This window comes from Aquarana catesbeiana, linkage group LG07 (assembly GCF_042186555.1).
Source record: "Aquarana catesbeiana isolate 2022-GZ linkage group LG07, ASM4218655v1, whole genome shotgun sequence".
NCBI lineage: Eukaryota > Metazoa > Chordata > Amphibia > Anura > Ranidae > Aquarana > Aquarana catesbeiana.
The window spans coordinates 198421383-198442952 of record NC_133330.1 but is presented as its reverse complement, the minus strand read 5'-3'; positions in this window follow the sequence as shown (position 1 = coordinate 198442952).

Below are 21570 nucleotides of genomic sequence, written 5' to 3'. Positions count from 1 at the left end.
GGATGGGGAATGGATCCCCCATCCATCTGTTTTTAGCAGACAGGATCAGATCAAATGCTGGCGAGTGTCAGCAGACACATGTCCACTGACATCTGCTGCTCCATAAAGAACGAAGGCTGATTAAGTCCACCTGAAAAACTGACAGGCGGACCTGATTGGACCGCCTGTGTGAACCAGCCTAACAGAACCTTTTCTCTATTTAAAGCCAAATATTTTCTTTCTCGTCCATTTAAGGACACAGGAAATCAGATACAGTTTGATTATACTGCTGCCTAGTGGGGTATTGAACAATGGCAAACAGAAAGATTCTATGCCAGCTCCTGTGTAACCCCTCCTGTATCCAGCAATCCTTATGGTTTTTCTTAGTATCCTAGGATGTCCTAGACATTTTGCCTTCAGCTCTCCTGAAAAAAATGTACTCAAATTTTGCTAGCCTTTTTTCAATTTTTTTCTTAGATTCTTCTTCCATTAACTTCGATCAAAATTTCTTACTAGATTGCTGCTTAAAGTGGTCTCTAAACACCAGTTATCTGGATCAGCATTTCCTTAGCCTAGTATTGAAATAAATGTAAAAGATGCTGCGCTAAAATGATATATATCTTAGTGAGATCTATATCGAGAACTCACGTAAAGTAAACAATAAAATAGTCATAAATGACATAAATATATGTGTATCAAAAATGTCTTTTAAACAGTAATGATGTGTATCTTGCATGGGCAATATCAATTTAGGACGTTGAAAAATCCAAAAAGAGACAGTCAATACAGAAGGCAGGTATCTGCTTAGTGTATCCAAAGTGATGAAAGATGAAGTGCTTAAATGAAAAAATGCTGGAAACACCACCACCCTTAGGAATGAGGCTTACTGGAACTCACAGACCTGAAGAGGCTTATACCTCTATAGTTGTGATTAGCTTGTAATTGGTATCCAGATGCGGTTGGTCCCTGCTCCAAAACGATCACCAATGCTTCACACGGTGTAGCGTCAATGGGGTCTCAAGGGATATGCAACAAGGTCGGAAGAGGGAGGGGCGGTCATCCGATATCCACGTATTCATGCATTGAAAACCATATCAGAGAAAACACTGCATAGTGTGATATCGTCAATAGATATTTATTTAATCATAAACAAGGATTAAAAATGCTCACATTTGTGTAGTTGTTAACAGGCTTGTAAAGGTGCTAGGAGTAGCGTAATGTTGTTGGTATGGTCCACCCGATGCATTTCGTCCTCAAAGACATCATCTGGGGTATGGACACACACCTCCAACATCACACTTATATAGATATTATGACTCCAAGTTGAATTACAAATCGACCGGATGTGAACATCACTTCCGGTTGTAAGAAAACACTTCCGGTGTGTAAATCTATTAAAATCTATCAAGTGTATATTATATATCGGCCTTTGTATTAATTCATAAGTGAGGGTGTTACCGCCTATTTTCATGGACAATTATGCAAAGTCAAATGTCTCGGGAACGGGGATAGATGGAAGTGGAACGCAATATTCAAGCCTCACTGTGGCAAATGCTCTAGCACGACACGTCACATCAACCCACTCACCGCGTCATTCTAGTTGCTGTTTTGCTTGCGTCTATCTAGCAAGGTTCCTCTGTGGTATAAGCAAGGAAGCTGAGATTTCTGCAGTGTGTAAATGTGCTTTTACTATACAAAGATGCTGTACATACAAAACTATTACAATATTAGGAATACAGTACAAGACTGACAGATATCTATAACAAGCAAAATGCCTAGCAAATGAACAGCCTATGGTCTATACCAGTACAAATACACTTAAAGGTTACTTATCTTCTGTTACTGCATGTTCGTGATCTCCATTGGCAACGATTCTCCTGGAGCATCAGGCAGGTTTCTTCTATCATGAGTGGCTTCTGATGTTACAGCATGATTGTGTGTGTGTGTGTGTCTACTCACCCCTTTTATGTGTCAGGCTGTTTACCATAGTTACCAAACAGAAAACATACCTGTTTACTGTAGCTGTAGAAACAATGGACTGTTGAAAACAGTCAATTGAATACAAAAATGGTATCTACATACCATTGTCTACTCAAACCAAGACAGTCATTTAACAGTCATTTTTTCAGTTTGAAACCTGAAAGAATCTCAAACAAGTAATGCCTTACTTGTTTACTGTAGCTATAGAGACAATAGCCTGTTAATTGAACTGTCAATTGAATACAACAATGATATCTATCCCCATTGTATAAAACAGCATTTGTTTGAGAAATCTACTCAAGCCAAAAAACTGACAGTAATCTGACCAACTCACTATTGTAATATTATCCCATGTATCTTATGTCTGATTAATATAAAAAAATCATATCAGTTGCAGACCAAGCCTTATTGTGAGATGGCAGGTATGCTGAACGAGCAAGAACAGGCGTGTAGGACGCTGCGGGTCAGGCAAAGCCACAACGTGATTATCGGCATAGCATCACTTCCGCCGGAAACCATGTTATCACAAGTGCGGGTCAAGCCTCACTGATATCAATGAGTAAACCCGGACATCATCACCTAAATGGCCTAATATGTGGAACGCAAACAAACCCCAAAAAGGCCCAATGACTAAACCAAACAAATTGGGTAATAATCAACAGTTTTGTAACTGATAGTAAAAGTCAAAATTGGGGTCACATGTGAATGAATTAGATTAGATTGAAACATAATATTTGCCTAAACATATCATACATAGTGATTGAAAGATATGTCTATAAAGAATTGCATACATAACAGATGCAAAAAATACTCAGAATAAACACATGGGGATATTGAGTGGAAAGGTCAATATGCCATATATGCATCTGAATAAGAGTTAAAAATTGAGAATTAAGAATTAAAAATTAAAAATTTGAAATATTAAATATTGAATCATGCTTTATTAATAAAAGAGTTGATATCCCACTCCACGTTCATCCCTTGTGGATGGTGGGGTTGCAACTCGTATATACAGAATGTTTTGAGTCTGGAAACCCCTCGCGTATTGGCCCTGCCTCTCCAGGGGGCAGTGAATTTGTCAATAATTAAAAATTGAGTCCCCGTGGGATCACAGTTGTGAAATTGACGGTAGTCTCTGGTCACTGTATGTTTAATACTCCCACTTCTAATTTTACTGATATGTTCTGTAACTCTGGTGGTAAATGAACGTATAGTTCGTCCCACATACTGTTTGGAGCACAGGCATGTAATCAAATAAACAACATTGGTGGTAGAGCATGTGCAAAATTGTTTAATCTGGTACTTGTGTTTGGTTGTCGAAGACTCAAACTCCTTAGTAATTAAAATGGCACATTTTTTACATGGGTACATGTGCATTTTTTACATGGGTAGTACCCAATTAAATCATGCAAAAAGGGTGGCTTGACTGGTACATTAATAATGGTGGGTGCAATTTGACTGTTAAGCGAGGGTACACCTTTGTAGATTACCTTGGCTCGCTCAGGCAAAAGAGGGACCAAAATCCTAGTATTGGAGGCCGTGACCACATGTTGTGAGTCTAGCCTGGAACTTGACCTTCAGGCATTGGGTTTTGCATTGTGGTGCTTTCCAAACCAACTGTGTTAGCCGCAGAGGGCTTTCAAGGTTCAGAGCTGTGGCACAGCCTGAGGTGTGACCCTGTCTCTGAGGACTCACTTTGTGAATTACACTTGTTGATCTAAAGCATTGGGAACTACCTTGATATTTGCATTGCTGGGTGTTTTTCACTATTGCCAGGTTTACCTAGCAAGGGTTAATATTGGGGGACGTCAAGTGCTGATATCTACTAGGTGGAGTGTTTTCCACAATCTTTCCCTGCCATTCAGCATAGAGGAAGTACCAACCCTGTTTTAAAAAGCATCTAAGTACCTGAAGCCTTGCCTTTGCACTTTACCTTGCACTCAAGAATGTGTCAACCCAATTGCTACCAAATAAAGAATGCTGCACTAATATTTGGGAAGCCTGGTTCCCTACTGTGCATGCGTAAGTCGCGCTGCGCGTTCTGAGTGGTCCCTGCTGTCTTCTGGGACCTGTGTGTCTCCCAGAAGACAGCGGGGAGAGGCAGAGGAGGAGCTTAACATGGCATAGATCGCCACGGATACTGCGGCGATCTTTCACTGGAAGTGGGAGCAAATACCTGTATTAAACAGGTATCTGCTCCCCCTCCCCCCTGAAAGGTGCCAAATGTAACACTGGAGGGGGGGAGGAATCCAGACAGTGTAAGTTCCATTTTTGGGTGGAACTCCGCTTTAAGAAACAAAAGTGTCCAATAAATAAAAGGCCTATAAAAACTCCTACATATAATGAAAAACTTTGGCTTTGTGTTCAGGTGTAACATCACCAACACCTCTTCTGAGTATGCTTTCACCTTATCGTATTGGCTTCTAAAATAAAAAGTCATATGCTCCTATCCCTTTTAGAGGCTGGACAGAGCTGTCACTACACTGAGGTATATGTTTGGTGTCTACCCTCTGGTCTTGTTGGCAGCTCCCCCATCTGGTGGAGTGCTTGGCTTCATCTGTTTCAGATTTGACTTTTGCTCCTTTAAGCAGCCTTTGGGCAGTCTCCAGTTCCTTTTTGGCCTGTTAGCAGTTGTTGCTACATTGCCAACCTCTCAGTTGTACTGCTTCTGGACCTTCTGACTGTATTTGAATTGCTGTGTCCCTCAATGGACAAGACATAAAATAGGATTTTTGTACTAACCGTAAAATCCTTTTCTTGGTGTCCATTGAGATGAACTGGTTCCACACCCACTGTGTTCCATTTTAGGCTGTATTCAAACATGCAATGTAAAACGCCGGTCACGGAAAGGACACCCAGAAAACAATTGTTTTCTGGGTGTCCCATTCACACTGCAACACATCACTGTAACTAATATAGTTAAGTGAGGGGGGGGGGGGAATGGAACCATGTGTGCGCTGAATTACACCCCCCCCCCCCCCACTGCAGCCATATAACCCAACCGGATTTTACAGAAAGTAACAGGGTGATTGGATCAGTCTGGGGTGGGCATGGTTAGGTGGTGCCACCAGGATACTATGTGCATCCTGATGCGGCCGAAAGATGTAAAGCACACATGTACAGTCACCTTGTAGCCATGCGTGAGCGGCAGCTCAAGGCCAAACCCACAACTGTAGCTGGACATCTCCCCCAGTTCACCCCAACCTCTTAACTTAGAAGGGGTTACCAAGGTAAGGGAGGGTGCAAGGAAGAACAAAACTAGGCAAAAGTAAATTAATAGAGGGGACACCAAAAAGGAAAAAAGTGAAAAGGTGACTAACAGAGGTCTAGGAGGCCAGCAATATCATCTGTGGATCCAGACACAAATTACATAATGTTCATGATATAACAAAGTCAGTATAAGTTCTAAGCTATCTAGCAATAGGTTTTCATCCCTCCCTCCCACTTTCTGATATACCAGAATTAGTGAAACTTGAGGACAACGCCCGCAAAACAATAGACCCGTGGGATACAAGGAACAATAGTAAGGCCACCAGGATCAAATAGGGTGGGTAGCCCTCTAGGTTTACAATAGAAAGGTAAACACAGCCGTGTTTACACCAATGTTAAACCAAATTCAGTTTAAAAAAAAAAAAAAAAATCTACCACAAACTCAGATTATCAAATAATTTTGGATAGGGTTTATCCTTAACAAAAAAAAAAATTTCAAGGTATAATACAGTATGCTAGAGGCACCTTATACCCTATAATAATAATCTTTATCAAATATTAGCTTCAGTAACAAGACGTCCACTGTTTTGTACTTTAACTCACGCCAATGAAAATATTACTGCTTGTAAATTCTCACAGCTAAAAACAAACAAACAAATAAACCAAACTACTCTCTTGTAGCTCATTTCCAATGTCCTACACACAATACTATGCCTTTAGTGGACACACCATTTAAATTAAAAACAAAAATCTGTTGAACCTTTTCAACAAAACTAAGACCACCCTTAATCGGTGTCTTTTCAATGAAACACATGTGCTCACCATACAGCACAGTTAGATAGAGAGCAATGAAGCTTGGTGAGCCCAAAAGAAACAAAAAAAATTAAAAAAATAAAAATAAAATAAAATAAAAAATTTTCCCGCTCTGTACTTCCTCCCCATTACATTTATCCGGATTATAATGGTACATCCAAAGTACTTTTTTCAAGTATAATTACGGAATATTAAGCAAAACAAAATATGTGGTGTATCCTCCCTCCTTTTTAGAGTTCATCTAATACCCACTAATAAAACAAACAATTACCTATATTTTTCCCTAGATAAAATTGTTGTGACCTCCAATTTCCGGAACAAACTGACTCAGTTTAAATTCCCCCCAATAACCTTAATCTGCCTTACACAAATCTCGGTATTATATTAAATACTTTCAGTCTTGTAATCTACTTCAGTGGTCGCCATCTGTTACCCTGAAAAATCTATATTTAAGATTTTTCATATCTCATAGATATGAGGTGGGTTAAATAAGAGTTCTTTTCGACGAAGAGTGAAAGCTTAAAATATAATAACATTTATTAGGAAGCAGTTGAAAGTCTAGCTAATACACAATCATCTATCTATCGCCTTACACCAAGGCAGAAAATATTAGGTTGAAATAAAGTATTTACATGAAGGAATATAGAGTATATTCCTCAATACAGTAATCTACACACATATTCAGTTACAAGTAAAAGGGCATTCCTTTCCCATAATTACCCATCCTTACCAAAGCTCCTTTCAGCTTGCTGGTCTTATCAGAAAGAGAGCTACCTCCCCCTTGGCTCTGAGTATATCAAACCAAGCTGATGTCTCATTGGTTGGCCTAGCTTGGATCATGATTGGAGGGCTTACTCCATAAGTCGGCCCCCTTTCATGCAAATCCTTGTGACTATGTTGGCCAAGTGTGTTAATTGCATTTCCCCAGGAAGTTAGGTCCAATGCATATCCCAGCATGGCACCCTTTCAAAGGAGTAGGTGTAGAACAATGGAATTGGCTCTCCATTGTTTGTATATACAAGCCTTGGCCCACATTCTCTGCTCTTAGCAAAAGCTTAAATGAACCTCTTTTTGCCCGGCTTTCATAGATGCCAGCTAAATGAAATATATTCATCAATACAATATTTTACAGTTATTAATGGAGATTTCACATAAACTTATAAGGCAACAACAGATTATTTTTCTTAATTGTAAGATCTACAATAAACTATGTACTTTGGCTAATGCATACGTCAAGTTTCTATACTTATGGCGAATCCTTTACCCCACAGACAGGGACTTTATTTGTTATTCCTCTACACATTTTATGTACAGTAGAATAATTAACCTTACATTGTGTTCTTAGTTGGAAACCACAGGCTCACTTAGAATCCCAGTTGTGGTCAGATCACTTTTCAGTATATTTCTCCCTTCAACTGCCTGGAACCTCCAAACCTTGCCCATGGGCTTGTACACCCCATTAACACCCATCATACCATAAGAACATACCTAAATAATAAAATACACAAAATACCCTTTTATTGGGTTTAAAACATTTTAATTATGAAATGAACTTTAACCTTTAATACCAAACAGAACCGCCGTTAACCATTAACAGACCAACATGCTTAGTCACTAATAGGGATGGGCGAACGGTTCGGGCCGAACCTTCATTGTTTGGATAACAGCCAAATAAACGGGTCGTTCGACCATTTTTTCGGCCCCCGAACCAACCACAAGCATTGCGGCACTGAACAGTGCGTTGCAAGCTGTGATTGGCTGAAGCAGTGAAAGCTTCAGCCAATCAGGGCATAGAGCACTGTCAGAGTCATGATTGGACACTGTCATCATGACTTTATCCAATCATGGCTCATTCTCGCACCACAGTATAAAGGTATTCTTTCAATGGCAACCATTTTCAGTGTGATTTTGGCATGGAGGGAGATAGAACAGGGCTCTGTTCAGTGCTATTAGTTAGTGTGCTATACTGTACTATTTTGCTTCAATTGTCAGTGGAGAATATTAGTTTAGTGTCAGTCTAGGGATAATGTGAGTGTAGTGAGGAGGGCCATCATTCAGCTTTTCATAGTGTGCAGCTAGAGTAGGGAGAGCTCAGATAGTTTCAGTGTAGTGTAGTTAGACCATGTCAGTAATCTTGATATTAGTATATAGCTAGAGTAGGGACAGTTCAGATAGCTTCAGTGTAGTGACGGTTGAACACCATCTATTTGATTGCGTTACTGCCAGTTTAACGGCATATCGCATTGTGTGCGTTACTGCCAGTTTAACGCCATATAGTTTTGCGTGTGTTACTGCCAGTTTAACGCCATATAGTTTTGCGTGCGTTACTGCCAGTTTAACGCCATATAGTTCTGTGTTCGTTACTACAAGTTTAACGCCATATAGTTTTGTGCGTTACTGCCAGTTTAATGCCATATACTATTGCATGCGTTGCTGCCAGTTTAACGCCATATAGTTTTGCGTGTGTTACTGCCAGTTTAACACCATATAGTTTTCCTTGCGTTACTGCCAGTTTAACACCATATTGTTTTGCGTACGTTACTGCCAGTTTAACGCCATATAGTTCTGTGTGTGTTACTACAAGTTTAACGCCATATAGTTTTGTGCGTTACAGCCAGTTTAACGCCATTTACTTCTGTGTGCATTACTGCCAGTTTAACGCCATATAGTTCTGTGTGTCACTGTACATTTGGCGCATTATATTGCAGTATATTATATTGTATCCGTGGAGTGTGTCTGTGTAGTGTGAGTACTCAAATTAAAGGGCACCAAACACCTCTTTACATTGATTAAAGTGCATCTACGTACAGCTTTCAACTTCTCCTTTACATTTGCTTATAAGCACCGCCCCCTCCCTCCCAATAATGTCTGAGAGAACAACAAGGAGAGGCAGACGTTCCCTTGGCACTGTAAGGGGGCCAGCAACAAATGTGTCCACAGGCAAAGGTGGACGTGGTGGTCAGTCCTCAGGCAGGGCATCATTTGCTCTGTTTAGTGAGTTTGCCTGTGCTATCTTTTTGGAATCTTTTTTCATTCTGTCTTTTTGTATATGCCTTTTTATTCAGAGGATTGCCATCCTGGAGGAAAATATCTGTTAATGACCTCCAGGTGGATGGCTATTGTTCACATTATTTAATGTTTATGGGTTATCTTCAGGTGTGTGTATGCTGTGATAGCTCCAGACACATCCCCGAAACCCAATCCACTGGGACCAACTCTGGATGGGCTAAAGTGTCCCCCCGGGGTTTTTTTCTAAAAAAAAAAAACCCTCTCTTTTTTTTCTTACATTTAAGCATGGGATTATACTTCCCTTCAGGACATCTGCCCACCACATCCATCTAATACACTCCTCCAAACCATTTATCTTAATATCTTTTATAGTAATTAAGTTATCCTGTGCTTTTGAATATACTTTGCATACCATACGTTTATTTATTTATCAACAAATTTTTTTGATCATAAATTGTCTTTAGTGGGACTGTGGTGAGACATGGCATATCTCATTGATGAGGAAATCGATTTGGAAATACAATCAGCATTTTCTCGTGACTCACCGCCTAGTACAGAGGGCGATGACTGCTTGAAAAAACTGCTTAAAAATCATAAGAAATTGACAATAAAATTTCTCAATAGAAAGTAGGACATTTCTTCTCTTAAGTCCCACATTGAATATAAAGTTATTCCTAGAGACTTGCAGGAAAGAGTTAACCCGGCAGGCCATCTACATACCCCGCGATTTTTAGAACTATGGAAAAAGAGTTGTTTGGAAAGAGGACTTTCTATTTCACAAATGATAGTTGATGAAGAACAATTACAACTGGATGAGATTAAGAATGAGATTGACAAAAGTGTACAACTATTAGAACCCTTTAAAAATTACCCCAATTTTGAGAGAGGTAATGAACTTCTGAAGAAAGAAGTTGAAAAAGTACAAAAAACTTTGAAAATCAGTAAACAAGAGAAATTCAAGTAAAACCTCCTGGACTGGGAGAGTGGTGACATTTTTGACACCACTATTCCCAGAGGCAGGAGCCGCTCACGAAAAGGTAGGAGGAATAAATCAAATACAGGTCGTGAAGAACATTCCTCTACGGACAGTGATTCCGAATATCAGGCTAAATCAGTGAATTTTTTTAGACAGGGGGGAGGACAGCGACGATCACTCTATCCCCAAGAAAGGCCGGCAAAAACCTGCACCCAAAGGGAAGTCAAACTACCGAATACAAAACACCCAACAGGGAAGGGAAGGAGAAGATGGACCAAGTCAAAGGGAGCTCAGACCACGACAAAGATGGACATAACTGCTGACCCCAGTCCTGAGAATAGCCAGGACCTGAAGGTGGTCAACCTCTCTGATTTTCCCCTAAACCAACATCACATCTCACTGCTAAAGAAGGGCCTATCATTCTCACCAAAGGCGGCGATAAATGAATTAGAAGTATTTAAGGATATTAGCCTGTTTTTAAGAAAAGTTATATTTAGATATTGGCATTCTGAAGGTAGATATACACAAAAAACATCAGCTAATTATTCTAAAGAGGAACAGGAATCCTTGGATGCTCTAGTAGCTCTCCTGCAGGAAAACCCTGACTTTGACTCTGATACTGAACTTCCAACTCAGCCACAGACTAACCCACGTAGATCTAATCTACCAATCAGGTCTCTCAAAATGCCCCCTCTATCGAAACACAAACGAATCAGTCTATTTTTAGAACAGGTCCAAAAAGACCTGTCGAAGGTAGACTGGAATAGAAGAGGGATTGACAACCTGACTAAGGAAGAGCGAAAAGCCTGCAGGGAATTGGAGGAAGCCACCGATATCATAATTAAGAGTAGTGATAAAGGGGGCAATACTATATTACTCTCACAGGCCCTATATGAGGAGGAAACTCTACGTCTTTTACATGACGAAACCACATATCGGAAACTATCTTCCAATCCCTTTCAGAAGATTGTAGCGGACCTAAACTTTAAATTACTCTTTGCACTAGAAGAACATCTTATTACACGAATAGAATATGACTATTTGATTGTCCATGAATTTAACACCCCTACTTTTTACACGATCCCAAAACTCCACAAATCCATGTCTAGACCACCGGGGAGGCCAATTGTGTCGGCTATAAAAGGCCCCCTAGAAAGGATTCGGAAATATGTCAACACACTAATAAAAGAACTAGTGCATCCTATGTGCAGGAGACACGTGATGTTTTTACGTAATATTGAGAATTTTTCCCTTCCGCCACAGGCCCTACTCGTTGGGATCGACGTCGAATCGCTGTATACCTCAATCCCACACGATTGGGGCCTAAAGGCGGTCTACCATTTCCTTGAATCTAAATTTCCCCTACTTGCCGCACAAAATGAATTCATTGTAGATATGTTGCAGTTTATGCTTGAGCATAATTGCTTTCAGTTTCTGGGCATTAACTATCAACAAAACAGAGGCACGGCAATGGGAGCACCGTGGGCTCCCTCCTATGCCTGTCTACATCTGGTACTCTGGGAAAAGGACCTGGTCTATACCTTGCCGATGTATGTCAGCCACTGTCGCCTGTGGCTGAGTTACATCGATGATGTATTTGTGGTGTGGGATGGGTCATCTCAACAACTACTTCAATTCATTGACAAATTAAATAGAAATGACTGAAACATTAGCTTGACTTTTTCTTTTGACGTATCATCTTTGCCCTTTCTCGACCTCACCATTCAAACTAAGGACAATGGACTTAAGACTAAAACGTTTAGGAAAAAAACTGCGGCGAATACATTGTTATTTGCCTCAAGTCACCATCCAAAGTCGCTCCTACAGGGAATCCCTGTAGGTCAATTTCTCCGTATAAGGAGAAATTGCTCTGAACGGGATGATTTAGAAAATGAAACACACAAACTATATGGGAGGTTTCGAGACAGGGGCTATTCCCACACCTCTATTAGGAGGGCCAAGAAAAGGGCAATCCTGGCGGATAGGAAGGAACTCCTGGCTGACAGAAAATTGGACATTAATGAAAACCGGGAAATCACCCCACTCAGGATAATCACCCGATATGGGGCACAGTGGCAACAGGTCAAGGACATTCTTGACCACCACTGGCATATACTATCTAAGGCCCCCATCCTGGGTGATTTCATTGTTGATAGACCTCTTCTAATGGCCAGGAGAGCCTCCAACCTAAAGGACAAGCTCGTACACTCCGAATATCATAGATCAAAAAAACGAAACTGGCTTACCGATCTTCCACCTCTCAAAGGGATGTACCCCTGTGGAAAGTGCCACATATGCAAATATGTAGACAGAACAAATATGTTCACCGATTCTGATGGAAGAAAACAATATAGGATCAACAGTTTTATTAATTGCACAACTGATCATGATATATATATGCTGACCTGTCCATGCGGATTAAATTATGTTGGAAAAACAAAAAGACAACTAAAAGTCCGAATCGGTGAACATATTCAGAGCATAATCCAGAAAGATGATGAGCGTCCACTGTCCTTGCATTTTGTGAAAGTTCATGATGGGAAACCCATTGGCCTCAGATGCAAAGGAATTTATAGACTCAATTTACCCCCGAGAAGAGGGGATTTTGACAAGATACTATATCAGAAAGAAAAAATGTGGATCTTTAATTTAAGAAGCATGCAGCCTACAGGGTTAAATAATGAGTGCAACTTATCTGTATTTTTGGAACAGTAGGAGTTATGTATAGAGAGAGCAGGTCAGGTGCGCATTAGTACCTTTCCGTGATGCATATCTTTGCTCTCTAGAAAATAAGTAATACATACTATTTCCTGTATTTTAAAGCCTGCATGACCAACTTTTGAGATAATATCTCTGACCCTAAGGGCTATATTCATGTACATCGATCTGACATCCTTTCGACAGGATATGTGACACTCTCTGGAAGCGTGTTTGGCCATCACCATCACTATATATATTGTATTCCGTCCATAAGATTTCTCTGATCCCGTTAATGGATTAATTAAAAAACCTTCCCAGGGGGACTCAATACATGGATATATAGGGTATATAGGCCATCACCATCACTATATGTATTGTATTCGGTCCATAATGACTTCTCGGATCCCGTTAATTAATTAATTAAAAAACCTTCCCAGGGGGACTCAATACATGGATATATAGGATTTTCGTTTATTGAAATTTACTCTTTCTTTTTATTTTTCTTCTTTTTCCTCTTCTTTTTCCTTTCCTTCCTTTTCCAAGCCTGTTTAAGTTCTATCTTCATTATTGTTATTATTCTGGCTGGGGGAACATTTGGTTTGCTGGCTGACATCTGCTAGAACGGATGGTAGATGACACTAGTGACTTCGACTTCGTATATGTTAAATTGATCTGTCCATTGGTTTTGCGGAAATATTCTGGCACAGGGTAGCTGTTTGTTATGTTTGTGTGTTGTGTTGTATGCTGTCTAATTAGTCGCAGTCCAACACAGAGTTCCCTATCTTGAGCCCAAGTTATCTAATTAAATCCCTTGATTACTTAAGGTCACTCCTGTTGCAACTGCACATGCTCTGAGGAAGCTTGGTACACAAGCGAAACATATAAGCAAGACAGACTTTCGTTTCCAGCAACATGAGCACCAGCCTATCTGCCTATACGATGGCCCTATGGTGAAACTTCATCCATCCACCTGTAGCTCCGCTCTGCTTGGCTCTGCCTGGCTGACATACTCAGCCCACAACAAACAGTGGATTTAACTGGGCTGATGTGATTTGGCTAAATACATGGACTTTGCACGGAATGTAACCAAACTCTAAAAAGACACCTATCAAGTCTAACCAGCCAGCGGAACACTGAAGAGATACACTATTCGATTGATAACCTGCCTATGGTCTTGCCCTGAAGCATTGGGATCGTTCTGGTGAAGTCTATATAAAGGGATAAAGGACTGCTGGGTCAAGACGTTAAAACGGTGAGCTGTAACAGTTTCCACACAATGTGAAAATTACTGCTACCTTCACCTGTATCTGTTTCCTTGACCCGTGCCATTCCCTATCTTACTCACTATGTTCCATACCAATCAAATTACTCCTCTATTGATCCCTATGGCTGATAGATGAACTCTGCTGTATAAGATAGCCTAAACCCACTGATCATGCTCGAGTGAAGATCTAGCAGGACTTGGACAATTCCTTTTCTAAAGTGGCCAGCTGGCCTTGGAGTGTCTGCAAAACCTCTTTAGGCTACACCTTGAATCACTCTTCGGAATGTGTGTCACGATAATTAATTAATATTTGAACAACCAATGTCCGGATCAGAGTCCCTAATCCCCTGTCAAGCTGTGTGTATGGAGTGTCAAACAGTGTGGCTGACTGTGATAGACATTGGTGTCTCTCTTTAAGACCCTTTGTAGTCTTAATTTTAAACCAAATGTTTTTGGAGGAGGGTTATTTAATTACACCACATATAAATCCTCATCCTCCTCATCCTCTGTCACACAAGCAGAGACAAGTGTGCAGTCCCCTGCAGTTGCCAGAGTGGATAAACCTGCCTCCTCGTCCACATCTATTCCTGCCATAGCCCTAACATCAGCCATTGAGGAGTCAGCTGAGTTATTTCACCACAGCGTCAGCCACTTGCTCCTTGATGATGCCCAGCCATTACTGGATTCAGATGCTGATTCTGAGGTTAAGGATGACAGGAACATGAGCCTAGAGAGAAGGAGGAACACTGGTAGACAAATTGGCATTCATGTTCCCAAAGCCGCAGCGTATTGCCAAGTTGTCTCCAGTGGTAATGATGAAGATGGAGGAGATGGAGATGATGATGAGGTCACTGACTGACTGAGACTTGGGTGCCAGATAGAGCAGAGGAGGAAACTGAAGGTGAGGCGGCACAACCCCAAGGAGGTCGGCATCAAGAAAGAGCAGCCACCCTATTCCATCACATTCTGCAGCTGTTATCTCCCAGCCCACTCCCCACAGCTCAGCTGTCTGGGCTTTTTTCAGCACATCTGCAGAAGATCGCACTGTTGCTATCTGCAAACCGTGTCACAGGCACATCAAACGTGGCAAAAACACCAACCATTTGGGTACCACATGCCTAACAAGGCATTTAACGTCCAACCACTCAGCCCGTTGGCAAGAGCACCTAAAAGCCACACAAAAGAGGCACAAATCTGTCCCTCCTCCTCCTCCTTACCCACTTCAGTCTGCCCCTGCAATACCGAGTCATTACTTTTCAGCAGCCTCCACTGACAGGGATGATGGTATAGCACAGGGTGTCCAAGGTCCTAGCAGCTCATCTACCAGCAGCACACCACCAGCTGTAGACTCTAGCCGGCAAATTTCTCTGCCCCATCTTCTGCAGCAGAAAAAAAAAAACAGTCCCTGCCACCCACATGCCCAGCGCCTGAATGCAAGCTTGTCAAAGCTGTTGGCTCGCCAACTTCTGCCTTTCAGCCTGGTGGAATCTTCCCCCTTCCGTGAATTCACACAATGTGCTCTACCACAATGGCAGGTTCCCAGTCGATACAACTTTCACGTAAGGCCGTTCCATCTCTCTACCATCATGTGGAAGGGAATGTTCTGGCATCATTGGGCAAGGCAGTCAGCCATAAAATCCACCTTACTGCTGACACGTGGTCCAGCAAGCATGGGCAGGGACGATATATTTAATTCACAGCACACTGGGTAACGCTGCTTGCAACTCGATGCAGGACAGGGCTCAGTGCTGCAGCTTGTTGTGCCCCCACATCTCCATACAGCTGGTGGTGATGATGCCAGACCTGTGACCTCTACCCCCTCCTCCTCCTACTCCGCCACCTCCTTGCCCTCCTCTGCAGAATTGTCCTATGAACATCAGGTACCCCCTAAGCATTCAAAGGGCTTTTCCCAGAGTCAGGCTAAAAGGTGCCATGCAGTGCTTCAGCTGTTGTGTTTAGGGGACAGGAACCACACCGGAGCAGAGATTCTTGTAGCTCTGCAAGGACAGGCCCAGAGGTGGTTCACACCATGCCAGCTGGAGCCAGGAATGGTGGTGTCCGATAATGGCTCAAACCTCCTGTCCGCCCTTAAACAGGGAAAGTTGACACATGTGCCATGCTTGGCACATGTCCTCAGTTTGGTCGTGCAGCGTTTCCTAAGTACGTACCCAGGGTTGCAAGATGTACTAAAGCAGGCCAGAAGAGTCTGTAGCCATTTCAGGCGATCATACACAGCCAGTGCTCGGTTGGCTGAAATTCAGCGGGAATTCCACCTCCCCATAAACCGCCTGATTTGTGACATGCCCATCAGGTGGAACTCAACTTTGGGAATGCTGCAGCGGCTATACATGCAGCAGAGGGCCGTCAACGTGCACTTGTGTCAGTATGGCATGACGACAGGCTCAGGCCGCCTCAGCTTTTTTTCCAAACGCCAATGGCTGATCATTAAGGATGCATGCACTGTATTGTCACCATTTGAGGAGGCCACAAGGATGGTGAGCAGTGACAGTGCATACATCAGTGACACAATCCCTGTTGTGTTCCTGCTAGAACAGACTCTGCATGGCATTATGGACAGAGTAATGGAGGCAGAGCAGCAGGAGGAAGAGGACGACTTCCTTTCCTCTCAAGGCCCACTTTATGCAGACACCATCATTCCTATGTCACAGAACACACAGGAGGAGAGAGGGGAGGAGGATGAGGAGGAGGATTCTGGCACTTTCATAGGCTTTGGAGAAGAGGAAGACATGCGTCAGTCTGTAAGCGATGGCTTTCCAACCCCAGGACCCTTGGAAGTAGTACGTGGCTGGGAGGAGGAAGTTCCAGATGTTGTCATCCTGAATGACCCTGAGGAGTCTGCTTCTCAAGCCTCTGCAAATTTGAGGTGCATGGGCAAACTCATGCTTCAAAGCCTGCAAAAGGACCCAAGAATACGTGGTATAAAGGAAAAGGATAATTACTGGTTGGCAACCCTCCTTGGCCACCGTTATAAGGGGCAGGTCTCTGAACTCATCCTGTCCCCACAGAGAGTGCAGAGGATAAATCTCTTGAGGACACATTAAAGATAATTTTATTGAATGTTTTTCTTGACTCTAGTAGGTTACAGTGTGGTGGAAAACGTCATTTTGAGTCTTGCGTTGGTCAAGAAAGGAGCGTTGGAGAAGGCATCCGCCTAAGTGAGGCATTTCGGAATTTTTTTAGTCCTCACCATCCAGGGCTGTCAACTTCCACATCCCATCTGCAGCATCTGCATCACATGGTGGACGATTACCTCGGGGCCAAAACAGAGATGGAGAGCTTTCCAGCTGACGATCCACTGGCTTACTGGGTCATGAGAATAGACCACTGGCCAGAACTTGCCCAGTATACTATTGAGTTGTTTGGCTGCCTTGCAACCAGTGTGCTTTCAGAACGGGCATTCAGTGCTGCAGAAGGTTTCGTTACTGATCATAGAACCCGTCTGTCCACAGACTCTGTGGACCGTTTGACTTTTAAAAAAATGAATCAGTCCTGGATTACCAGCTATGAAGCCCCTAATGCTGATGTCACTGATTAAGGGCTTGCCGCCTGCCGTCTGTCATATGGCGGCCAGGCGGCGTGGCTCTCGTTCTGGGAGGGCGTCATGCACGGCGGTGTGTTCCTGGGAACACTGCTCGTCACCAACAATGGCAAACAGCCATTGGCCGGCGGCTGTTTACCACGTGATCGGCTGTGATCCTTTAACAGCCATTCACTAAATGTAAACACAGAGCGGTAACTAGCTGTTACCAGCTCTTCTCTCCTCACACACCGTTTCCAGTGTGAGGAGAGAAGAGCCAGGAGCAGTGAGTTACCGATCTGTGTCTGTATTGTACTGCACCAAGCACAACACTTGTCCCATCGACCCCCATTGTCATCTGTCACCCAACAGTCACCACAGTCACCCCATAAAGTGCACCTGTCACATAAGAGACTGCCATCAGTGACCATCAGTGAGGCACCTGTCACCCATCAGCCGTCACCTGTCAGCCATCACCCGTCACCAATCAGTGGCATCAGCCATAACCTGTCAGCCATCACCCGTCACCCATCAGTGACGTCAGCCATTACCTGTCACCCATCAGTGACCATCACCCGTCACCCATTAGTGACATCAGCCATTACCCATCAGCCATTACCCGTCACCCATCAGTGACCGTCAGCCATTACCCATTACCCATCAGTGACCGTCAGCCATCACCCGTCACCCATCAGTGACGTCAGTCATTACCCATCAACCATCAGTGAATGTCAGCCATCACCCGTCACCCATCAGTGACCGTCAGAGGTGCACCCATCACCCATCAGTGACCGTGGCCTGTCACTCGTCTGTGACCATCAGTGACTATCACCCGTCACCGTCCGTGGCCTGTCACTTATCAGTGACCATCGCCTGTCACACCGTCATCACCTATCAGTGAATGTCCCTTGCCGCCCATCGCACAGCCCACCAGTGACCGTCACCTGCCACCTGTCACACAGCCATCAGCGTCATGTCCAAAAGAGTTTACAACAGTGAGGAGGCGTTCCAGATCCTCTCCATGACTGATGAGAGCAACAGGGAGTTCTCATCAGATTCCAATTCTGATTCCGAAACAAATTCTGAATTTGAATGGATTGAGTATAGTGAATCAGCAAATGATTCGGAGGAATAATGGGTCCCTCCTAAAAGGGCACGGCACTCTGGAAACCAGGTTTATATTCTCAGGCCCAGTACCAGCGCTGCCGCCAGCGATAGGCCCCAGGAACAAATGCCCAGTACCAGCGCTGCCGCCTGTGATAAGCCCCAGGAACAAATGCCCAGACCCAGTACCAGTACTGCCACATCACGCCTGAGTACCAGCACAGGCAATTTAAATCCCCCAACTACTGGAGTGTCACGTTCCTCAAGAGCCAGTGCCTCTACATACATGCCAGGTGGTCTTGCCAACCCAACATGCCTGCCACCCGTATCGGGATCATCAATTATTCCCCCTTTCACAGCACAGCCAGGTGTGCAGGCCAACACCCAAAATTTTGCAGAGATTGATTGCTTTCATCTGTTTTTGCCCGACACTTTGCTGCAATTCATTGTGGACCAGACAAATTTATATGCCCAGCAGTATATTGCCAACAACCCAGAATCATCATATGCCCATCCGTTTGAGTGGAGAGATCTGAATTTGGAGGAGTTCATCTTGTTTATGGGCCTCACCCTAAACATGGGGCTTACAAAAAAAAATAAAGGACGTGCCTATTGGTCCACCAACCCCATCCAAACATGCCCATTTATTCTGCCGTAATGGCCAGGTCCCGATACGAAATGATAATGCGCTTTCTTCATTTTAGTGACAACACCCAGTGCCCTCCCCGCAATCATCCAAATTATGACAAATTATATAAGCTTCGCCCACTGATAAATTTGTTTTCCCAACAATTTGCAGAACTCTATGTCCCCAATCAGAATATATGTGTCGATTTGTCCCTGGTACCCTTTTCAGGTCGGCTAGGAATAAAGCAATATATTCCTAGCAAAAGGGCCAGATATGGAGTAAAATTATACAAGCTCTGTGAGAGAGCCACGGGATATCTGTATGCGTTCCACATCTATGAAGGAAAAGATTCCCAGCTCCAGCCCCCTGAGTGCCTGGCCTACATGGGCACAACTGGAAAGATTGTATGGGACCTGACATACCCACTTCTGAACAAAGGATATCACATATACCTTGACAACTTCTACACCAGCCTGCGCCTTTTCAAACACTTATACATCAAAAAAACCCTGGCCTGCGGAACCTCCAGAAAAATTAGGAAGGGCTTCCCACAATCTCTAGCAAACAAAAAGCTGCGAAGGGGGGAAAGAGCAGCATTGAGATGCAACGAAGTGCTGGCCTTGAGGTGGAAGGATAAAAGGGACGTACACATGATGTCCACCATCCATGACGACACTACAATTGATGTTCAAAGAAGATGAGGTCCCATTGAAAAGCCAGTATGTGTCCAAGATTATAATCTCTACATTGGGGGGGGGGGGGGGGGGGTGGATTTCAATGATCAAATGATTCAGCCCTATTTGTCGATAAGGAGGTCCCGATTCTGGTACAAGAAGGTAGCAATTTATCTCATCCATTTGGCCGTTTATAATTCCTACATAGTCTACACCAAATCCACAGAAAGCCCCACCCCGTTCCTACAATTCATAGAAGAAGTTGTCACTCATCTATCACCAAAGACCCCCCCAGAAGACCTTCGCTCTGAGGCTGTTTGACGTCTTCATGAGTGCCACTTCCCCTTCAACATTCCACCATCTGAAGCAGGCCGAAGACGGCAAAAAAAATGTTGCGTGTGCACCAAAAGAGGATTTCGAAAAGATGGGAGCTACCATTGACCCCAGTGTTCCTCCCAACCTGGCCTTTGCATTGGTGAATGCTTCCAACTTTATCATACATCCCTAAAATATTAGCCCATATTTTTACCCATTTCCCCATTTTCATCATCTGTGCTGACCATTTTCCATGCTTCCCCAAATAACCATGCCACTGCCTTCCACATGAACTTACCCCGGCCTGTTTTTTGTCTATGCCTCTGCCCACCGTTTGGACTGCTTCCACATGAACTGACCCTGGCCTGTTTTGTGACTATGCCTCTGCCCACCGTTTGGACTGCCTCCACGTGAACTGACCCTGGCCTGTTTTATCAACTACGCTACTGCCCACCACTTGGACTGCTTGCACGTGAACTGACCCTGGCCTGTTTTATGAACTATGCTTTTGCCTACCGCTTGGACTGATCAGTTGCCCTGCTACTGTAGTACACAGGGGTCTCACATATGTGAGGGGCTCCAGAATTGTTTTTCCGAAAGGAGAAAACAATTTTTTTTTGTTTTCAGAATTTCCGGATTAGGGTCTGGAGTCGGAGGCTTCATAGAGATTTGGGTGGGTCCAAGCCTCTACTACTGTGCCCCTGTGCACAGGTCTTACCTGATTGCGGCCCTCAGCCTGTTGCTGACTTACTGCCCCCATGCCTCTGCCTGCCGCATGAATGGACCACACCGCTACCTGGACTACGCAAATAATTCGCTGTAGCAAGAGGCAGTATGTTTATGAAGGGCTGGAGAGCGGTACAATGAGTGTCTGTAGGTAACTGTCAAGTCTGTAGTGTGAGGCCAGGTTGCTGAGAGGGTGTCCCTTGTGGCTGAGTGCAGCGCGTCCCTGGATTTGGGTACAGGGAATGCGATGCACAGAGGTGCACGGGTTGCCAGGATTACTGCAAGCTGGCTGGTTGGCTGTAAGTAGCTAGAGTGCGTTGTGGCAGCCGTGTGGAGAGAAATCTTGAGTGGTAACGGCAGGGTAAACCAGGAACAGGGTCCGCATCCAGGCCAGGGGTCAGATACCAAAAGACAGTCCGAGAGGTACAGGAACAAGCTGGGTCATACACGGAGGGCAGAGGATCGGAGAGTAGTCAGCCAAGCCGGGGTCAGAGAGAGGCGATAAACAGGAACACAGGTCAAGCCAAGCAGAGGTCAAGCAGGGGTCTTCAGAGTACACAAGGCACAGGAACACAGGAGCTGTTTGATAATCCAGCAAACTGCAAGTGTCAGTGGCAGGTTTAAATAGGCCGGGGGGGTGTGCCCACAAGATCA